The sequence below is a fragment of the Carcharodon carcharias genome, chromosome 14 (genome assembly GCF_017639515.1).
Source record: "Carcharodon carcharias isolate sCarCar2 chromosome 14, sCarCar2.pri, whole genome shotgun sequence".
Classification (NCBI taxonomy): domain Eukaryota; kingdom Metazoa; phylum Chordata; class Chondrichthyes; order Lamniformes; family Lamnidae; genus Carcharodon; species Carcharodon carcharias.
The window spans coordinates 105597668-105611652 of NC_054480.1; the positions used below are offsets into that span (position 1 = coordinate 105597668).

Genomic DNA, 13985 nt, shown 5'->3' on the forward strand with positions numbered 1-13985 from the left:
ATTTGCCAGTCGTGCAGCGACCGCTTTTCTCACGTATTCTCCACGCTTTGCAACCAAGCTTGATAACCGGAAGGGCCTCCGCAGGCATAACTGGGGATTAGAACCCAGATTGACAGGTCTATTGTCCAATTACAAGATCGCACGCTCTGTCAATCAAGCCGAACCACCAATAGGGAAAGGAGACGGGGGCGGGTCTTGGTGTCGGCAGGTTAGGTTGACTTTGAGTTATCGTTTCATGTCTTTTGCGGTTTAGTGAATCTTTCCCCCCACTAGCCTCCCGGCGAGTGAGCTGTTTGCTGCAGGAGTGAGTGGTCAGCCGGCCCCTTGTGGGTGAGTAACGGTCGAGAGCGATCTCCCGTCTGTGAGCAGGGGAGCGTTGTGAGTGTGAGTGTGGCTGAGAGGCATGCTAAGATTAGGCCCAGAGAGGGAGAGTGTGTGGCTCACTCAGAGCCAGTGTCACCAACTGGTAGTGGGAGGTCGGGGGGGATGGGACCCTCTGGAAACAGCTTTTAACTTGCACACTCCCCATTATTGCTGTAATTATCTGCGTTTTATTTAATGGGGACTGAGGGTTTTGTCTCTCTTCACCCCCCCCCCCCCCCCCCCCCAATTATTTACTATTGTGAACACAGGAGGTTATATGTCAACCAAGAACCTGGGCTAAAACCAGAAAATGCAGATCGGACATATCAACAGCTGAAAAGGGAACATGTCGGTTTTCATTTTGGCTATGGATCCTTCGTCAGTCCATGGAGGGTCTACACCTAAAATGACAACCTTCCTCAGCTTTTCAGATGTTATGGGTTTGGGCGAAGGATTTACACTCAAAATCGTAGCTAGTCCTATTTTCAGATCTCGTTATTGACATGTATTATTCGAGCGTTTTCAGACCTTGTTAGATTTCCAACATTGTCTTTTTGTCTTTTAACTTCGTTTGAGGTAGATGGTGTAATTGGTCTCCATGCTTCCTGCTAGGGAGGGTGACCAAAAAGAATTGGCCCCGGGTGTTGCACCTTCTCACTTTAAGCCAGTGCTGCAACTCCGTGAATGTTGATTTTCTTTTTTTCCTGTGTGATTTGATGGAACTGTTGGCAGTCATACACTGATTAATGTTTCAGGCTGTAGACAAAAGCTTAAAAAAATACAAGTAGGAGGGAGAAGAGAGATTGTGGTGGCATGGTGACCTGAACTTAAGATGATCTTTAATAAAGATAACAATTGAAGTGAGAAATGAAAGTCCCAAGAATAAGAATTTGTTAAATGAACAACTTAGATAAAATGTGCATTACATGTACATTTCAGTTTTAAACTTGTGGGCTTGGCAAGTAAGTTGCATGACTGTTGTCATCTCTGATAAGCTTGAGTTCCTATTCAACGATCGAACTGTGCTCTGCCAGGTCAGTTGCAAATTTGTAGATGTGGTGTCAGATTGTGAGTGATTCAAATAGAAAATGGCTTAGTTTCTTTACAAAGCCTGAGTTAAGCTGCTTTGGTTAGGAACATATTGCAACTTGAACTATGTAAAACTCTGAAAGTTGTACCTACCATAATGTTAAAATAAGAGACTGAGTATTAATGCAAAGGTTAATGAGAGAATTTTTTTGAAAACTGTTTGTTGCTGTTAGTTGCCCATAGATTCATAGAATGGTTACAGCACAGAAGAGGCTATTCAACCCATTGTGTCTATGCTGGCTCTCCGCAAGAGCATCTCCACTGATCCCGCTCTCCTTCCTTTTCCCCATAGCCCTGCAAATGTTCTGTTTTGAAGGCCACTTTTAAATCTACCTCCACTACACACTCAGGCATTTTCTGCAAGTGTGCTGCATAAAAAAGTTTCTTCCTCTTATGTTGCCTTTGGTTCTTTTGCCATTTACCTTAAATTGGTGTCCTCGGTCCTCAAGCCATTTGTCAATGGGAGCAATTTCTCCCTATCCAATCTGTCTAGAACCCTCAAGATTTTGAACCTGTATAAAATCTAACCTCAAACTTCTCTTCTATAAGAACAACCCCAGCTTCTCCAATCTATCCAAGTAACTGAAGTCTCTCATTCCTGGAACCATTCACATAAAGCTTCTCTGCATCCTCCCTAATGCCTTTCCATCCTTCCCGTAGTGTGGTGCCCAGATATGGACACAATATTCCAGTTGAGGCTGAACCAGTGTTTTATAAAGGTTTGCCTTAACATCCTTTTTGTAATCTATGCCTCTATAAAGCTCAGGATCCCATACGTTTATTTATCTCTGACTCATTCTGCTCTGTTACCTTCAATGATTTATGCACATATGCCCCCAGGGCCCTCTGCTCCTGCACTCCCTTTAGAATTGAATCCTTTATTTTATATTGCCTGTCCCCATTCTTCCTACTAAGATATATCACTTCACACTTTTCTGGATTAAATTTCATCTGCCACATGCCCACTCATTCAACCAGCCTGTTCGTGTCCTCTTGAAGCTGTAACATTTGCACTTCTCCAGTCTTCTGGCACCTTGTATCTATGGTCATAATCTTCCAATCTTCCTGTTCCTTTTCAATCTCTGCTCTTACTTCTCAGAGTACCCTTGGATATCCTTGACCCTGGCATCAGTGAGACAATGTACTATCCTGAATTCATGTCTGCTGAAGCTGTGCATTCCCCTAACTATAGAATTTCATATCACTATTGCTTTCCCGATCTTCGTGCTGCCTCCCCTGAACAGTTGAGCCACTTGGGATCATTGTTGTCACTAGGGTTTCTGTTCATTGTAATGGTGACCACGGGAAATGTTTGTGCTGTGAAATTTGAACTGTGGAAAAAAATTCCTGGCAATGCAATTATAGGTTTTATCTTTGCAAGCAGTTGGAACCTTTTAATGCTGGGGTGGGCTACTGTTAGTGGTGAGAGCAACAGACCCAATGAATTAAGAGTAATACAAGAAGGGTGTTAGCACATTAATATGCATTGATTGAACTGAGATATTTTTCCCTATACAACATTGGTACAAACATGTTTAGTAAATCTGGTATTAACATTTGGTTTCTTACCCTTGTGACTGGTATACAGTTGTGATTTGCAAACAGTGGTGGGATGTAGGCTTATGTATCCCACATTAATGTGTTACCAGTCTATGGCTGTCGGGTGATGTCATAGAACAGCTGGAGAAAGACAATTGGAAGGAGGGTTATTTCAGGGCCACATTGGTATACAAAGTACTAACCAGTATCAGAGTGCCTATTTTTCTCCTCTGGATATTATGGGAAATCCTATGGAAGAAAAGATAGGTGGTGGTGGTGAAGGGAGGTGTACAGGCACTGTTGCTTGTACCAATTTTTTTTTATACATGTAGTTCATTTTTGAATTGCTGTACTCTGCCCTCTCCCATCCTAGCTTCTGACTACCCTTTGTACTCTTGTGAAAATGCTGGCAATTCATTAAGGTTTCCAAGTGTCATTTTAATTGATTGGCTGACTAACTTAACTTAAGTTATCAGAAAATAGATAATTTTATCAGAAACTGTGACCTATAATGATATAGTACCACTTTATCCTTGATTTTGTCTCTGTAACAATTGTCCTTTATTCTTTGCTCCTCGTACAAAAAAATGCTGCTATTAATGTAAGATTTTACTAAAGCTGTTTTAGCAACTTTTCAGTCTTGATAATATGAATTTAACATTGTTGCTAAAAGAATGTATGGCTAAAGTGTGGCACTCAGTCACATAGACCTGGAAGGTGCCACATTTGATCCTTTCCTAGTTAAAGAGGTGGGGCTGACTTCACATCTAAGGGTTGAGAAAAGAAAAATCAACTGGTCTTCCCATTTCTGAATGTAAACCAGTGACACCTGCTGAAAATTCTGATCTGTGAATGGTAAGTTAGAGCAGGGCTGGGCTTAATTCAGCTCAGTGTAATGTCCTCCAAGTACAGTCAGTTGCATTTATATATCGTCTTTTATGTAGGAAATCATAGGCAGCTCGCAGGATTGTAATCGGACAGAAATTAGCTTTGCCAGAGGAGGAGATATTCAGAGGAGAGTATTAAATCTTGCTCAGGGGTCTGTTTTGAGCATCTTAGAGGGGAAGGGAAGTAAACAGGCTTAGTAGCAGAATTCCAGAGCTTTGAGCCTACATACCTGAAGGCATGGCAGGGGTGAAGGAAGTGGGGTGAAGGAAGGCATGGGGTGAAGGAAATGGGGAATATGCAAAAGACCAGAGTTGGAGGAAAGCAGAGCTTTTGGAAGGTTGTAGAGCTGAAGGAAGTCCGAGTTAGGGAAGGGAGAGACAATTAAATTATTTGGACATTAAATTAGAATTTTAAATTTGAGATGCTCAGGGACCAGGAGCTAGCCCACGTATCAGCAAGCACACGTATGGTGATTCAACATGACTTTGTACAAGTTAGGATACAGGCAGCAGAGTTTTGAAAGAACTCAAGTTTATGGAGGATTTGAGGCTGAGCAGGAGAGCATTAGAATAGTTGAATATGGAAATTGATAGATGAGAATTTCAGCATGCAGCGATGGACTGAGGTAGGAGTAAAGACAGACTCTGTAATGTAGGTGGAAACAGGCAGCCCTTGCAATGGAGAGTTTATGGTGTTGGAAGTTGAGCTTGGGTCACATTCATAACTGAGGCTGCGAATAATTAGTTCCGCCTGGGACAGTAACTAAAGAAGGGGATAGAATGGATGGTAAAGAAACCGAGTTGATGTGGGGCAGGTGGAAGACATTGATGTTAGTTTTTACAATGTTTAATTGAAATAAGTTATAGGTTCATCCACCACTAAGTGTTGGACAAGCAGGCTGTCATCCCAAACGTAGTGGAGAGTTGAGAGGTAGAAGTGGGTGGTACCAACATAACCTTGTTCTGAAGGGCAACATTTGGATGAGGAATAGAAAGGGTTTGAGGATAGATCCTTGGAGGGCTACAACGGTATTGGGGTGGGAAAGGAAGCCATAGAGTCATAGAGGTCTACAGCACAGAAAAAGGTCCTTCGGTCCATCGAGCCTGTGTCAATCAAACAAGTACCTAACAATTCTAATCCCATTTTCCAGCACTAGGCCCATAGCCTCGTATGCCATGGCATCGCAAGTGCACATCCAAATACTCCTTAAATGTTATGAGGGTTTCTGCCTCTATCACCCTTTCAGGCAGTGAGTTCGAGATTCCCACCACCCGCTGGGTGAAAAATCTCTTCCTCACTTTTAAACCTCCTGCCCCTTACCTTAAATCTATGCCCCCTGGTTATTGATCCCTCCACCAAAGGAAAAGTTCCTTCCTGTCTACCTTATCCATGCCCCTGATAATTTTATACACCTCAATCATGTCCCCCCTCAATCTCCTCTGCTCCAGGGAAAATAACCCCAGTCTATCCAATCTCTCCTCATAACTAAAAATCCCCAGCCCAGACAACATCCTGGTAAATCTCCTCTGCACTCTCTCCAGTGCAATCACATCTTTTCTATAATGCGAATTCCAGAACTGCATGCAATACTCTAGCCGTGGCTTAACCAGCGTTTTATACAGTTCCAGTATAACCTCCCTGCTCTTATATTCTATGCCTCAGCTAATAAAGGCAAGTAAACTATATGCTGCCTTAACCACTTTTATCTACCTGTCCCACTAGCTTAAGGGACTGGCAGACGTGCACACCAAGGTCCCTCTGATCCTTGGTACTTCCCAGGGTCCTACCATTCATTGTGTATTTCTGTGCCTTGTTTGTCCTGCCCAAGTGCATCACCTCACACTTATCCAGATTAAATTCCATTTGCCACTGATCAGCCCATCTGACCAGCCCGTCCATATCCTCCTGTAATCTAAGGCTATCCTCCTCATTATTTACCATCCTACCAATTTTTATATCATCCACAAACTTACTGATCAACCCTCCTACATTCAAGTCTAAATTGTTTATATATACCACAAACCGCAAGGGACCCAACACCGATCCCAGTGGACCCCCACTGGACACAGGCATTTAGTCACAAAAACACCCCTCGACCATCACCGTCTGCTTCCTGCCATTCAGCCGATTCTGGATCCAATTTGCCAAATTATCTTGGATCCCATGGGTCTTATCTTCGTTATCAGTCTCCCATGCGGGACCTTATCAAAAGCCTTGCTGAAGTCCAAGTGGACTATGTTAAATGCATTGCCCTCATCTACACACTTGGTCACCTCTTTGAAAAATTCAATTAAATTGGTCAGACATGACCTCCCCTTAAAAAAAACCAGGCTAACTGTCCTTGATTAACCCCTGTCTCTCCAAGTGTAGATTAATTCTGTCCCTCAGAATTGCTTCCAATAGTTTCCCCACCACTGAGGTTAGGCTGACTGGCCTGTAGTTCCCTGGTTTATTCCTTTCTTTCTTCTTAAATAACAGCACCACATTGGCTGTCCTCTGGTACCTCTCCTGTGGCCAAAGAGGTATTGAAAATTATTGGCAGCGCCCCTGCTATCTCCTTCCTTGTCTCACTCAACAGCCTGGGATACATTTAATCCAGGCCTGGAGATTTAGCTACTTTTAAGCCTGCCAGACCACTTAGAACGTCTTCCCTTTCTATGCTAATTTCTTTAATTATATCACAGTCCTTCTGCCTGATTTCCATACCCACGTCGTCCTTCTCGCTTGTGAACATCGACCCACAGTATTCATTTAGAATAATATCTACGTCTTCCGGCTCCACATACAAATTACCACTATGGTCCTTAATGGGCCCTACTCTTTCCCTAGTTATCCTCTTATTCTTAATGTACTTGTAAAATAACTTTGGATTTTCCTTTATTTTACCTGCCAATGTTTTTCATGTCCCCTTTTTCCTGTCCTGATTTCCTTTTTAAGATACCCCCCTACACATTCTATACTCCTCTAGGGCTTCCGCTGTTTTGAGCCCTCGATACTTGCCATAAGCTTCCCTTTTCTCTTTATCCAATCCAGTATATTCCTCGACATCCAGGGTTCCCTGGATTTTTTGGTCCCACCCTTTGTCTTTAGTGGAATATGTTGGCCCTGTACTCTCCCTATTTCCTTCTTGAATAAGTCGCACTGCTCAGACACAGATTTACCTAAAAGTAGATGTTCCCAGTCCACTTTGGCCAAATCATATCTGGTCTTATTAAAATCAGCCTTCCCCCAATTTAGAACTCTGATTTCTGGCCCATACTTGTCCTTTTCCATAACAACCTTGAATCTAGGAGACATGATTGCTATCTGCAAAATGCTCCCCCACTGACAGCTCTACCACTTGCCCGGCTTCATTCCCTAAAATTAAGTCCAGGACTGCCTCCTATCTTGTAGGACCTTCTACATACTGGCTTAAAAAGCTCTCCTGGATGCATTTTAAGAATTCTGCTCCCTCTGAACCTATCACATTGTGACCAACCCAGTTAATGTTGGTGAAGTTGAAATCACCCACTGTTACTACCTATTATTTTTACACTTCCCTGAAATTTGCCTACATATCTGCTCTTCTATTTCTCTCCGACTGTTTGGGGCCTATAGTACACTCCCAGCAATGTGATTGCTCCTTTTTTGTTTTACAGTTCTACCCATTTGGCTTCATTTGAGGAGCCTACTAAGATGTCACCCTCCCCTTACTGCTGTAATTGATTCCTTGATTAATATTGCGATGCCCCCTCCTCTTTTACCTCCTCCCCTGTCTCGCCTGAAGACCCTATATCCTGGAATATTGAGCTGCCAATCCTGCCCTTCTCTCGACCGTGTCTCTGTGACAGCAATGACATCATACTTCCATGTGTTAATTTGTGCCTTCAACTCATCTGCCTTAATCATCAGGCTCTTGCATTAAAATAAATACTATCCAACCTTGCCAAGCTCCCTTGTGCCTTAACTAGCCTATAATTTCTATGCCTTCCAGGCTTACTTGCTCTCTCGTCTAATTTTGGCTGTGCATCTCCCCCTGCTGAACCTCCTATCAGGATCCCATCCCCCTGCCAAGTTAGGTTAAATCCTTCACAAAAGCACTAGCAAACCTCCCCGCAAGGATGTTGGTCCCATTCTGGTTCAGGTGCAACCCATTCACCTTGTACAGGCCCCACCACCCCCAGAAACAGTCGTCATGTTCCAGAAATCTAAAGCCCTCCTTCCTGCAACATCTCTCCAGCCACGCATTTATCTGGACTAACCTCCTATTTCTACACTCAGCCATTGCAGGAGATTCTCTGGCTATGATTGCACAGGTAAGAGTGGAATCAACTGATGGAAATTCTACTCAGTTGGATAATGGGGAAAAAGTGTTGGTGTAGATTAGCATGGTTGACTATGTCAAAAGCTTCAGACAGGTCAAAAACACTGAGGCAAGGTATTACACCATGGTCATGACCTCGGAGGATGCCATTTGAGACTTTGGAACAGTTTCAATGCTGTGGTGGGGTAGCAACCAGATTGAAGAGGTTCAAACATGGAGTTGTGTGAAAGATTGGCATGGATTTAGGAATTTGGGTCATCAGCAATTTAGTGGGAATAGGATTGAGGGTGCAAGATGTAGGTTTTATGGACAACATATGTTTAACAGAATAAATGTCTACGAGCTTCATAGGAGCATTATAAAACACAGTATGACACTTAGTCAAATAAGGAGTTATTGGGTTAAATGACCCAAAATTTGCTTAAGTGGGTAGGTTTTAGAGAGTGTCTTTCAAGAGCAAAGTGAGGTAGAGAGATGTAGTGAGGAAATTGCAAAATGTGAGGCCTAGGCAACTTAAGGCACAGCCACCAGTGGTGGAGCAATTATATTTGGGAATGCACAAGAGGTCAGAATTAGACGAATGCAGGTATCTTAGCAGGTTGTGAGGCTGGAGGAGATTGCAGAGATAGGGAGGAGGGAGGCCATGGAGGGATTTGAAAATGAAGATGAGAATTTTAAAACTGCTTGACCAGGAGTCAGTGTAGATCAGTGAGCAAAAGAGTGATAGTTCAACACGCCTTAGTGTGAGTAAGGACATGGGCAGCAAAGTTTTGGATGATTCCAAGCCTTTGGGGGGGTAGAATGTGGGAAATGAGCCAGCAGTGCAGTGGACTAGTCGAGTCTAGAGTTAATAAAGGTATGATAGAGGGTTTTAGCAGCACATGAGCTGAGGCAAGGGTGATGTTGGATGATGTTACTGAGGTGGGAATAGGTAGCCTTGGTGATGGTATGAATATGTGATCAGAAGCTCACCTCAAGGTCAATATGATATCAAGGTTGTGAACATTCTAGTTTAAGCTCAGACACTTGCCAGGGAGAAGGATGGAGTTGGTAGCTAGGGAGAGGAGTTTGGAGCAGGGACTGAACATGAAGGCTTCAGCCTTCCCAGTGTTTAATCAGAGGAAATTTCTGTTCAACTAGTGCTGGATGTTGGATAAACAGTTTGATAATTTAGCATCAGTGGAGGAGCTAGAGATGGTGGTGAGGTAGAGCTGGGTGTCATCAGTGAACACGTGAGAACTAATGCTGTGGTCTTGGATGATGTTGCCTAGGGCAGCATGTGGGTGAGAAATAGGAGGGGCCAAGAATACATCCCTGGGGGACACCAGAGGTAATGGTAAGGGAGTAGGAGGTAAAACCCATTGCAAATGGCTCTCTGGCTATGATTAGATATATAAGAATTGAATCAAGTGTGTGCATTTTCACTGAACTGGAAGACATTGGAGAGGTGTTGGAGGAGAGTGGTGTGGCCAACCATGTCAAAGCTGCAAATGGGTTGAGCAGGGTGAGGAAGGAAGTTACAATTGTCACAGTCACACAGGGTGTCATTTGTAACTTTGGTAAGAAGCGTTTCAGTACTGTGGCAAGGACAGAAGCCTGACTGGAGAGATTTAAACATGGAGTTCCAGGAAAGAGGTATGTGATTATGGGAGAGGACAGCATGTTCAAAGACTTTGGAGAGGAAAGGTAGATTGCACATGGGGTGTTAGTTTGCAAGGAGGGTGGGGTCAAGATTGGCCTTTTGAGGAGAGGGCTGATGGCAACAGATTTTAAAGGAGGGAGGGACAGCATCTGAAGAGAGAGGACTGTTACCAATAACTATGACAATCTGTGATTCATTATTAGCTAGCATGAGGACCAGAAGGGAAGTTGGGTGGTCAGTGGGAATAGGATAGAGGGAGAAATACAATAATGGATTTCAATAACAATTTTACTGTCGGGTTTATTCATGAAGGATGGGTAATTGGGTTCGATTCTGAAGAGCTGCTGTTCCTTTGGATTTACTCCAGCAAAGCCAACGCATTTGGAGGGGCGGGAGAGACCGAAGAATGGTTACAACACAGTCGGTGGCCATTCAGCCCATCATGTCCTTGCTGGCTTGCTGCAAGAACAACTCAGCTAATCCCACTCCCCAACTTTTCACATAACCCTGCTTACCTTTTCTCATCAGACAATTATCCAGTAACCTTTTGAAAGCCATGGTTGATTCTGCCTCCACCTTGCTCTCAGGCTGTGCATTCTAGATCCTAACCACTTGGTGTATTTAAGAGATTTCCTCAGGTTACCGTTGGTCCTTTTGCCATTCACTTTGTATCAGTGTCATCTAATTCTGCTTCTTTATGCCAGTTGGAACAGTTTTTCTCTAGCTACTCTCTCCAGACATCTCATGATTTTGAACACCTCGATCAAATCTCTTCTCAACCTTCCCCTATCTAAGGAGAACAACCCCAACTTCGCCAGTCTTTCCTCGTAACTGAAGCCCCTCATCCTTGGAACCATTCTTGTAAATATAACCTGCGGCCTCTTCAATCCTTCACATCTTTCCCAAAGTTTGGTGCCTAGGATTAGAAACAATTCTAGTTCAGGCTGAACCAGTGTTTTATAACTTTGGAGTTATAAAACCAAATTCCATTCTTATCTATCTAATCATAGCCAGAATGTTACCATAACTTCCTTCTCTTTCATTCCCTATCTCTATTTATAAAGCCCAAGATCCTGTATCACTTCCTCAACTTTCCTTGCCACCTTCAGTGATTTGTTCACATATATTCCCTGGTCCCTCTGTCCCTGCACCCCCTTTAGAATTGTAACCTTTATTTTATGCATCTCCTCATTATTTCTACCAAAATGTAACACTTCGTACTTCTCTGCATTAAATTTCATTTGTTATGTGTCTGCCTATGACCCCTTGAAGAGTATCACTGTCCTCACAGTTCACAATACTTCCAATTTTTGTGTTTTCTGCAAATTTTCAAACTGTGCCCTGTACGCCCAAGTCAAGGTCATTAATATAGATCAAGAAGAGCAGTGGTCATAGTACCGACCGAGAAATCCTACTATGTACTGTCTTCCAGTCTGAGAAAAAATGTTCATTGATAATCTCTGTTGCCTGTCACTCAGCCTTCATATAACTTTGATAACTCTGTATCCACCATATCTTTTATTCCTTGGGGAGAGGTCTAAGGCACAGGGAAATATCTTAAAGGTTGATATTTTGGAGCATTTTTAATGGATATCAGCAAAGTTTGCTTGTTTTGAAAAAGGAAGCAATCTCTGATGATTGCAGGACTTTTGTCTCTTTTAACCTTCGACTTGTTTGTTTCCCTTCTGTGGATTCTCGAATTGAACACAGAAGGTAGTACTGGAAAAATCTGGCGATGAAATATTAAGTTATGATTTCAAAATTCCATTCTTTGACATATTTGTAAAAATGAATTCAGCATGATTCCTGGGGTGTAAGGGTATTGTCCTATGAGGAGAAATTGAGCATATTAGGTCCATATTCCATATGAGAGGTGAGCTAATTTCTCCAAATGAAGGCATTCCTTCTGGGGATATTGTTTCCACAGGAGTTACTTACATTCCAGTGCCATGCCCAGTTATGGAAGCTTTGATGGAGAAAATCAGAAGGTTCAATCAGAAGAATGGGCACCACCGCAGAGCTCAAATCTTAGCCACACAGGAGTTGTTGAATGCCAGTTTAATTTTTCCTTCCTAATCTAAGATACTAAAGCCCCTTGTTAAACCTGTGTTGCTCTCCTAGCATTAGTTAGCTCAACATAGTCTGGGGATTGAGCCTGGGAGTATTTTGAGTGTAAGTTCAGCTACTTATGAGAGAACTTGCTAACACATGGGAGTTGCACATTCTCCCCAGTTCTGTGGCAACAATTGACTCTATCTGGAACATTTAATTAACATTGAAATTCACATGTTATAAAACAGAATGCATTTTGTACTGCACATGTTAAAGATCTGAAGCAAAAACAGAAAATGCTGGAAAGACAGCAATAGAGGCAGTCAGTGTCTGAACTATTCTGGAGAACTGTATGCACCTGAAACACAGACTTCTGCTCCCTCCACATATGCTGCTTGACCTGCTGTATATTTCCAGAATTTTTAGTTTAATTGTAAGATCTTCTGTAGAATGTAACCTAGATGTTAAGGTTGTGAAATGAGTTTTAGTAACCAATCATTTGTACACGACCTGATAAAATTGCGAGCTGAACAGAAACCCTATTCGTTTGGTTAGAGAGCCAGTGAAAATTACTTCACAATGTAGGAAATAGTTTTGCTTTTAGAAAATAACCCTAAGTATTCCATTGGCTGGATATTATTGAGTATTCCACTATTAGCATAGATCTGTGATGGATCAGTAACCTACTACAACAACTTACATTAAAGGCACTATATAAATATAATGAAACATCCCAAGACACTTCACACGAGCATTATAAAACAAAGTTTGACACTGAGCCACATAAGGAGATATTAGGACAGATGACCAAAACCATGGTCAAAGAGGTAAGTTTTAAGGATTGTCTTAAAGGAGGAAAGTGAGATAGAGAGATGGAGAGGTGTAGGGAGGGAATTCCAGAGTGGGGCCAAGGCAACTCAAGCCATGGCTACCAGTAGTGGAGCAATTAAAATTTGGATCCACAAGAGGCCGGAATTAGATAAGCGCTGAAGGAGATCACAGAGATGGAGAGGTCCGAGGCCATGGAGAGATTTGAAAACCAGGATGAGAATTTTAAAATTTGCTTGATTGGGAGCCAGTGTAAGTTAGCACCCATAGGTGATAGGAGAATGGGACTTGCCGTGAGTTAAGACATGGGCAGCAGAGTCTTGGATTACCTCAAGTTTACGGGGGCTAAAATGTGGGACGCCAGCCAGGTGTGTTGGAATAGTTGATTCTAGAGGTAACAAAGGCATGAATGAGGATTTCAGTAGCAGATGAGCTGAGACGGGCGATTTAAAAAAAAATCATTAATGGGATGTGGGTATTGCTGGCTAGGCCAGCATTTATTGCCTATCCCTAATTGCCCTTAAGGTGGTGGTGAGCAGCCTTCTTGAACCATTGCAGCCCATGTGGTGTCAGAACATCCGCAGTGCTGTTAGGGAGGGAGTTCCAGGATTTTAACCCAGTGAGAGTGAAGGAGTGGCGGTATAGTTCCAAGTCAGGATGATGAGTGGCCTGGAGGTATAAATAGGCGATCTTAGTAATGGCATGAATATTGGATAGGAAGCTTACCTCTGGATCAAATGTGACACCAAGGTTGCGAACAGATTGGCTTCATCTCACACTGTTGCCAAGAGGGGTGGAGTTGGTAACTAGGGAACAGAATTTGGAGCACAGACCGAAAACAATGGCTTCAATCTTCCGAATATTTAATTGGAGGAAATTTCGACTCATCTAGTACTGGATGCCTGAGCCTGATAATTTAACAACAGTGGAGTCGTCAAGACAGGTGGTGGTGAGGTAGCTGGGTGTTGTCAGCATACGTGTGAAAACTAATGCTGTGCCTTTGGATAATGTCACCAAGGGCCACCATGTTGATGAGAAATAGGAGGAACAATGACTGAAATGTTTCACACTCTACTGTCTTTGATCCTTACTTTAACAATTGCATGGTGTTGTACATCAGAGTTTATGACAATACAGAGATAAAAACAAAAAAAACTGCGGATGCTGGAAATCTAAAACAAAAACAGAAATACCTGGAAAAACTCAGCAGGTCTGGCAGCATCGGTGGAGAAGAGCAAAGTTGATGTTTCGAGTCCTCATCAACAGAACTAAGTAGAATTA

At 42.7% G+C, this 13985-nt stretch overlaps 1 protein-coding gene across 1 annotated transcript in view; it reads left to right on the forward strand.

The window, feature by feature from the left end:
• Window positions 1-202: 202 nt before the first annotated feature.
• Window positions 203-13985, forward strand: part of LOC121286858 (lysine-specific demethylase 4B-like) — a 595629-nt gene continuing 581846 nt past the window's right edge. The window contains exon 1 of the mRNA XM_041204003.1: window positions 203-330. The gene's annotated coding sequence lies outside the window, so the exon portion shown is untranslated. The remainder of the gene's footprint in view (window positions 331-13985) is intronic.